This window comes from Neolamprologus multifasciatus, chromosome 5 (genome assembly GCF_963576455.1).
Source record: "Neolamprologus multifasciatus chromosome 5, fNeoMul1.2, whole genome shotgun sequence".
Classification (NCBI taxonomy): domain Eukaryota; kingdom Metazoa; phylum Chordata; class Actinopteri; order Cichliformes; family Cichlidae; genus Neolamprologus; species Neolamprologus multifasciatus.
In genome coordinates this window covers 9,596,181-9,605,029 of record NC_140443.1, presented here as the reverse complement: position 1 = coordinate 9,605,029, position 8,849 = coordinate 9,596,181, and positions in this window count along the sequence as shown.

The following is an 8,849-nucleotide window of genomic DNA, read 5'->3' as shown; positions in this document are numbered from 1 at the left end:
CCTTTTTTGTTCAAAACAGCTGCCTGCTGTGGCCACACTTCAGAGCACTGAGATGGTCAATCAGAAAAAGTCCAAAAAAACAACAATAGTCATGTGGTTTCAGCTGGAAAGCTCCTGGAGAGCTGCAGTGATTATCTCTTGGTGAAAACCTTTAAATTATCCGTCTGACATATTGTTATAACAAAAAAGTAATTTGCACCAGTTGCAGGGATGAAGAACTTGAAGATCTAGCTTCATTATTACACTTCTGTACCGAGCATAATCCTAAATATATAAGGTTTTAAAATACCACACTGCAACTTAGTGCAATGTAATATTTCTGGATCACTTGTACAACAAATGGAGGCATCTAGGGAAAAGTGCAACCCTTAATGTAAGTAAAGAAATCCACCAAAAGCCCTTCCTGAATAATATCGCTGATCAAAGATGGCAGCACAGAAATACCAAGCCTTTTATGAAACCTCACCCAACACTTGTAGTCTGTATTTGTAATTCAGCTATAGTCTAATAGTTGTTAAAAAATATATATTTTTTGGCTCAACTTAAAATAAAGAAGATGAAGCTACAGATGACATGTGAATGAACAATTACAGCACGAATAAGTATTCAATTCAACCTTAAAAAATTCATTATAATTTTCATAAAAGGCAATGTTCTACACAAAGCACAGTGTTTTTTCTACACAGTCACATCATAACAAGAGCCAGATGATGTCGTCTATAGCCTTTGATAAAGCACTGAATCACTGCTATTATTTCTAGCTGAAAAGATGCTACACTAAAAAAAAACTTCACCACAATAAAAGAAACAAATAAAAAATATCTTTCTTTCATGCATACTGCAATCATTTCCAATTATTTTCAGTGCCATGTGAGGTAATAACATGTTTTTTTCTTTTCATCCACTAATCTAGGTGCACCTATTTCAATTGTCTCACAGGATTTGAGTGGTCTCTCAGATGATATCCCAGCTGGAGAGAAAAACAATTGTTGCCCTTGACACTTGAAGTTGCCAACAGAGGGCACAGCACGTTCAGGTTGTAATATTGACTGCATACACCTCCACAAAAGCAACTGCGGATGTTTGGAAAGCATTAACAAGGTGGTGTCGAAGTGTCCAACAAAAAACTCTGGAAATCTGGGTGCTCTTACATGCTCTTTTGCAGCTACAATTCCCCAAAAGTTGGAACACTGTTCTAAATGTAACTAACGATACAAGGCAATGATTTGCAAATCTCATAAACCCATAATAGAAAAGATAGCATGTTTAAAGAAAGACATTTTACAGTTTCATGACAGATGTCGACTGAAAAAGGCTGAAAAATTAAATGGTAATAAAAAGAAATGGCTGGAGGAACAATTTCTAAGTAACTGGCGACAGGTTAACAACATGGTTGGGTAAAATGAGAGCATCTTAGAGAGGCTGAGTTTCTCAGAAGTAATGATACAATTTCATCAATCAGCAAAAAATAATTGTGAACCTATTTCAGAATAATGTCCTTTAATAAAGAGACCAAATACCTCGTCATCTACAGTACAATAATATCATCAAATCTATGTGTTCAAGAGCCCAAAACTCATTTACCATGTGGAAAAAAAGCATTGCATCTAAGTGGAAAACTGTTCTGTGGTCAAGTTCTTTTTGGAAAACATGGATGTCCCATCCTCCAGACTAGAGGAGAACAACCATCCAGCTTGCTATCGGCGCTTAGTTTAAAAGACTGGATCTCTGATGATGTGCAGGCGCATTAGTCTCTGTTCAATTGACAAGTGTGGGAGCACACTGTCAGTGCCCAAAGAGCCATACAGATTTCAAACATATGCTCCCATCCAGATGATGTCTTTCATAGTTCAGCAAGACAATGTAACAGTGTAGTAGAACAGTGTTTCCCAACCTTTTGGAGCCAAGGCACATATATCACATTAGAAAAATCACATGGCACACCACCAAACAAAAATGTTTTAAAAAAGCATATTGATAATTTTTCCCCTTGCACCACATATAGGGGTTTGTCCCCAGTATACCATTTTTGCCTTCTTCTGACCACTACTCATGCTAGGGCCTTCATCTGGGTTGGAATTTCCTCCAGGACCCAGGTCAGATTGACTACTTTTTCTTTTCAAATATTTATCTATTGCTATTACGGCTGCCTTGTCTCACTCACAGCATATGTAATTTCTTCTTGTCTTCTTCTGTTTTACTGGCAGTTGGCAACCCATTTAATTAGAGCAGATAGTTGTACTGCCCTCTAGTGGAAGTTGTTCTGCCCGTTACTCACGCCAGTCGCATAGTGTACTAATCAGGTGGAACCAGATAATCTTCCACGGCACACCTGATCATTTCTCATGGCACACCTATGTCCCACAGTGGTTGGGAAACACTGTAGTAGAAGAGTCAGATTGGTGAACTTCCTGCCTGTGCAATCCAGACCATTCACCGACTGAAAACAGCTATAATCTTATATGAGACAATGAGAATGGGAAAACCTTCCTTTCCCAGTAGTTTAGCAGCTGGTCTCTTCGCTTCTCAGACATTTATAGACTGTGGTTAAAAGAAGATTGATGCTACACGGTATAATTAATTGTATTCTGTTTTTATTTCAGTTTTACACTGCATTCCAGTGTTTTTTGGAATTGCAGTTGTAAAATACTTTGCACTAATTTGCATCTTTATACAAACAGTTAAGTTGCTTGTGGCGACACTCACTCTGCATTCCCCCTCAGTTCCACACAGTGTTTCAGGAGGTTGTTTTTCTGGCTTGCAATTTTATTGTTTTTGGTTTTCTCATACTCCTCCCAATAGCCCTGTTTCCAGCTGCACAAGGTACCTCTACTCAACAATATAGTTCAGAGCCCAGTATTAAACCCATCATGGCAAAGGCAGAGGAAATTCACAACTAAATTGTGTGCATTTAGATGCTAAAGAGCCAGAAATTTCCCTCAGGCATATGTGGAGACCAAAATAGAGCAGGTCTATTGGCAAGGTAGCTCAAAATGAAACTGTGAAAATGAAATGGTTTTGCAGATAGGCACATTTGTTAATAGGTTCACTAGTTGTATTTTTGACACTCAATCAATCAGTTAGTTAATGCAAAATTATTGATATAATGGTGTCCCTTGATTTAAGGGCCTTTCTGCTATTTTCTCTACAAAGTAATGGTTTCCTAACTTTGAAAGAACTGATTTCCCCTTTATAAGTTTGATTGGCCTCCTGTAACCTCCAATCATCACTGCAATTTTATGCTAGAGTGGACTGATCTAGATCTCATCACTCAACTTCTCGAGTTAACTACCCCACTTTTATGAAGGTGGTAAGAGTGAGACAATTACTTAAATTTGTGCAGTATGGAAACTGATTTATTCCATGTAGAAGTGGAATAAACCATAAGGTTTCATATATACTTTGTCAAATAACTTTCAAATGAATCAAAGCTTGGAAGAGGTGCTAAAGTTTTTCATTATTTAATTGTTGTTAAAGTTCAACACTTTGTTGAGGTGGGAAAATGCAGTGTGAGGACACTGATGATAGAGATAGGTTTCTGGAAAAATAAAGAAATAAAATCTGAATAAAAAGATGTAACTATTATTCTGATTGTGTGCATAACTATTCAATTGGTTCCTCTGTTATTGTATGGGGTGCCAAGAGGTCATGGTCCCCTTTAGCCACATCTTGTCTTCACCACTGAGCATCACTCATGCTTATGGTTTCTCGTGGCTTGACCAAAAATAACTTTTGGAACTAATGCAGGGAAATGCAACCAGTTTTAATACAGTGAGATAATATAACTGATGTCATAAAATCTCTAGTGTTTGTTTTGTGTTAAACATCTGACGTATGTGTATGAATGCAGTCTGCTGTGGCTGCTTTTAAGACTGTTTGACTTATATTCATTCACACAACTACACAGAATCATAACAAGTAAAATAAGATGTAGCCTAGTTTTCTTTTAGAAAGAAATTCTGTCATTGATTAACAAGCGTAGGCAACATGAGACAAGGTGTAAAGTGACATCAAGTTTAAACATAGACTTTATGTCCGCAAAGAGTAATAAATGTACAAAACTTCATCCAACATGATTCAGTAAATATACAGCAGGGCCATTCATCTTACATGATGTAGCTTTCACATGTTTTCTTAGAGCACTTCCCCTTAGCGTTGTCATGTAAACATGACTGGCCTTTTGCTGCACAATTTTTTTTCCATAGTTGCTCTTAACAGTGCACTGCAGATGTAAATCAAAGAGGCTTTGAAGTCATGATTTACCAAAAAAACCCAAAAAACCACAGGCTGCCTAAAAAGGGCGCATATCTTTAGTGAAAAACATGTTTAATCATTGCTATTAGTTGCATCACATGAGAAAACTTTAAGTAGAGATGTGTGGCTGTTTTATCCTCAGATAAGACCTTAATCACACAATTTGAATGTCATTTGGTTTTTAAGGCCAGTGTTTCGTGTTGTTGGACCTTTTGAATCTTATTAATTCATTGTTGCTTTGATTTTGAGAAGTGAACTTGTTCCTGGATTCTATTCATTGTGTTTGATCCCTTGTGTTTATGAGTTTTTCGGTTCAGTGTTAGTTCCCTACTATATTATTTGAGATCTCCAGGTCAGTCATAAATGACTTTAGGGTTATGAGTTTACTTCCTCTTCTCTCACTCTTGTCTCTGTGGTTCTTCCCTTGGTATCTATATATGTTAAGCCTGTCATGGCACGTCTCTGTGCTTGTTTATCTTTGGACTCCCCAGCCCATCATGTAACTCTCTTGCTGTCTCACTCTGTGTGTGTGTTTGTTTGTCTCACTCTCTCTCTCTGTCTGCCCTCTCATGTATTATATGTGTTTATTATTCTCTTCCTGCATCAATTTTTTGTGTCTTGAGTCTGGATTTTTGTCCCTGATGCGTTTCCTGTCTTATTTTAATAGTCTTTGTCTCACGTGCATTATGTTTAGTTTTGCTTCCCCTGTCTTATTACTCCTGATTTCTCCCTGCTCTTTTTCCAGCTGTTTCCACTTCCCTGATCACCCTCTTGTGTATCTAATGTCTCCATCTCAAGTCACCCTTCCTCCTTTTTCCCAGTTCCTGTTTCCCAGCCTTTGCCACAAGCTGCAGGGGCAGACCATGTGGAGGTGTGTGTTGAGGACCCAGGAGCAGACAGAGTCGAGGAGACGGGACTGAGTTTTAACTAAAGGCGAGCCTTTATTTGGGCTGATAATAGGTGTGAAGGCGAAGCATAACAGGAACAGAGGCTATAGCTAAACTAAAAACTAAACTAAAAACTAAACTGGAAAAACACTAGAAATGACTAAATGGAGTAACTATGACTACTGTGAACAGGACTTTGTGCAGGTGCATGAAAAACTATGAACCATATGGCATGAATAAACCAACATAAACATGACCAGCATAGAACCTCTTCGTGCGGGTGCATGAAGAACTAAGAATTCAACGACATGAATGGCAATATGACTTAAATACACACATGAGGTGATCAGGAGAAGTGGAGACACATGAGGACACAGTTGACACACAAACCTAATGACGGGACAGGGGAGGTGAAACAATACAATGAACAAAGAACACCAGACTCTTTCAAAATAAAACAGGAAACATGATGAGACAGACATGACAATATGAAGGGTAAGGGAGACCAAAACACAGGGTGAGAACACACGGGGAATCTACTAAACAATGAACAATAACAGTGACTTAGGCATAATAGAAATTAACTGGATAAGCTAAGCTAAAACATAAATGAATAACAACATACAGTGAAACTAAAAACACTGGGTCGCATGTCCCAGGACTGTGACAGCCTTAGTGTTATTATCAGTCAGTTTGTTCCTGGTTTTGGTGGCTCACTTTCAGTTTACCATCTGCTTTTCCATATCAGCGTTTGAGTCCTCGCACTCATCTCCATGAAACCTGACACCGTGTCCAATGAATACCTTTGGTGCATTTATGGTAGTAACCGTGGTAACACATGACAGAACATAATCACTTCTAAGCTGACAGCACTGGACACATTAAACACATAAATTATGACAGTCATAGAATTTGATCAACCTACATGGCTTAAGATCTATCCAACTTACAATGGCTGCTCGAACAGATTTTATTTAGTCTTATTGGACACATTTGAACAAGACAGTAATTCTGACAAATAATAAAACAAAAAAAAGACTATGTCAGAGCTACTGTACTAAAATTAAACAATAATAAACAAATGCTAATTAAAAAATAGCATTTAAATCATGACACAGAAACGTTAATTATTATATACTTCTGCTGTGAACTTGTTAATGTTTTGGTAACTATGATGTTCACATGTACAATATTACTACAGTTTAGTGTCAGCATAGAAATGTGTGTTAACTGGGACCAAGTAGAGTTGATTCTGATAAGACTTAGCTATGCAGTTATTTGGTCTCAATTTAAAGTCTTGATATTTTTAGCCTGATCCATCACAGTCGTGTGGAAAAGTGTCAAATTAGTTTAAAGTGGGATTGATTTTGTTGTTTTGTAGGGGTTTCTTTGGTTTGTTTGTTTTCCTTCTCTATTTCCTTCTCTATTGTAAATACTGAACAGCAAACTACTGTGTGTTCAATGTTTTGTTATTAACATGCTGCTGTGACTGAAAATAAAATTTATAAAAAAAAATTTAAAAAAAGTGGGATTGATTTATACATGTATATTGACAGAAAATGTTCCTTAGTAAGAGAGTAGGAAGTTCACAGCAGTAAAATTAGACTATTGCAACTGAAAATCTGTTTCCAACCTGCAACCACTATTTATTTGAGACTCCAGGGACAGCATATATGGTCCATGTGAAATTGAGTTTTGAAATTTGTGGCCTTGAACGTTTCCTAAAGCTGACCGAACTGTGAAAATGCACTTTAAGCTCAAACTATACTATATATATAAGAAAAAGTGTAAACAGCAGGATTCAAACTGCAGTCTATAAGATCAAAAATGGGTGACCTTTGCCACTGCTGCCACTTCTGTCTTCCAGAAGCAAGTGACGTTGCTTTTTCAAACAGAAACCACTGCAATTGGTGTCCATTGACGCAAACTGCCTTTTTACAGTTTCTTGTTTGAACTGGCTCAATTCAAGCTTTTTTAAAATGTCAGTACATTAAGCAACATTACATCCAGAAGTGGAGAAAGTTAGATAAATGAAGCTGAAAATCCCACTTTCACATTAATTATTCCCTTGACTAGAACATAACATCGTTATTATGTTGTTATCGCTTAGTATGTTCAGTATCATTTTCTTTCATGTATTGCTTACTTGTTTGGGAACCAGAATTTAATCAGCTCATAACTGTTGTACTGAATGATAATTAGGGCCAATAAAGTCCTCAAGATAATCAATATGTAACTGAAATGTCAGCAAAGACTTGCAAACCTTTTCTGTGTATCTCTATTCTATATTTTCCACCCTCAGGCTAATTCATTCCACAAAAGAGGACCTTCCTTCAAGAGTGGTTCTGTTTATGAAAACAGCAGAATCAGAAACCAGTATGTTATGTTTGGCCCTGATTTGTAAAATATTTGTATCAAAACATCAATAAAATATACCAAAAGAAAAATACACTGCAGTCCGAGTATGAGTGTCACCGTGATGGACGTGCAGCTGCAGTGGTGTCTTTTTAGATAAACACTCCATTGACTGATTGTTGTGTGTAAAATATGGGTGTGTCTCTTTTTTTCATTCCAATTATAGATAAGATAACATTAACACTGAATTCAAATGCAACTATGTGTGCAAGTGGTCAATTATAAGAAATGAATAAAGAAATACATTTTCTATTGGACAAATCAACTCAGTTCATTTATTCCTTTGTAAATCTTAGATGTGTGTGAAACTAGGTCATGTGATTGTATTTTCTCTATTGGAAACTGGTTAGATCAGCGCTTATCAGTCACAGGGCTAAGACATGAAAGCCAGTTTAAACCCTTTATCCTTTATCTAACTTTAATGACAGTAGTCTCTGTTTTTTTTCCTCCCATTTGTGTATTTATTTGAATCAGGCTCACAAAGGTCAACTGTGGTAAAATGGGTACCATTATTCAGTGATTCAGAATAAAAAGCCTGAAAACAAAAAGCATTTTATGTAAGACTGACCTATTTAGCAGGGTTTGTATCCTACCTATCATTTCCTGAGCCTGAAATGAAAAACCAATGTACTTTGTAAGTCACACACTCATTAAATTCAAACTCTTTATTACACAATGTGAAGTACATACAGTGTAGTTTTTATTATAGTGACGACATCTCATTGTAAGTATTAGTATGTTCGGTGTTATTGCAGATTTACTTTATTTTGTGCTTTGACAATCATTTCTTGATTTGTATTGTATGAATCCAATAATCAGTTTGTATAACTGCTTATCCAACTTAAGTTCATTGAGAGGCAGGCGCTTATTCCAAATGTGACAGGGTGAGAGTGGGATAGATGCTGGACAGATCCCCAGTCCATTACAGAGGCAGACAACCATATACTATTATATCCACACTTAAAGCTAACTTAAAATCACCATTTAACCTAATGTGCTTGCCTTTGAACAATGAAGGCAAGGACCAAGGACCTGCAGGAACCACAGCAGGCAAAATCCACACAGAAGGGTGCCCAGTCAACCAGGAGGTTCAGTCCAGAAATCTTCTGTGATGTTACGCCACGCACACTACATGTAATTTATTAATTATTATACATTTATTGTTTTTTAGAGATTTCACTTTACATGTGATTGTGGCAGTATAAGCTAATCAAACAATGGCTGGAGTCTGCTACTCCCTACAATTTTGACTCTTAAGCGTTGCCACTCAGACTCAGACTTTTACACTGAACC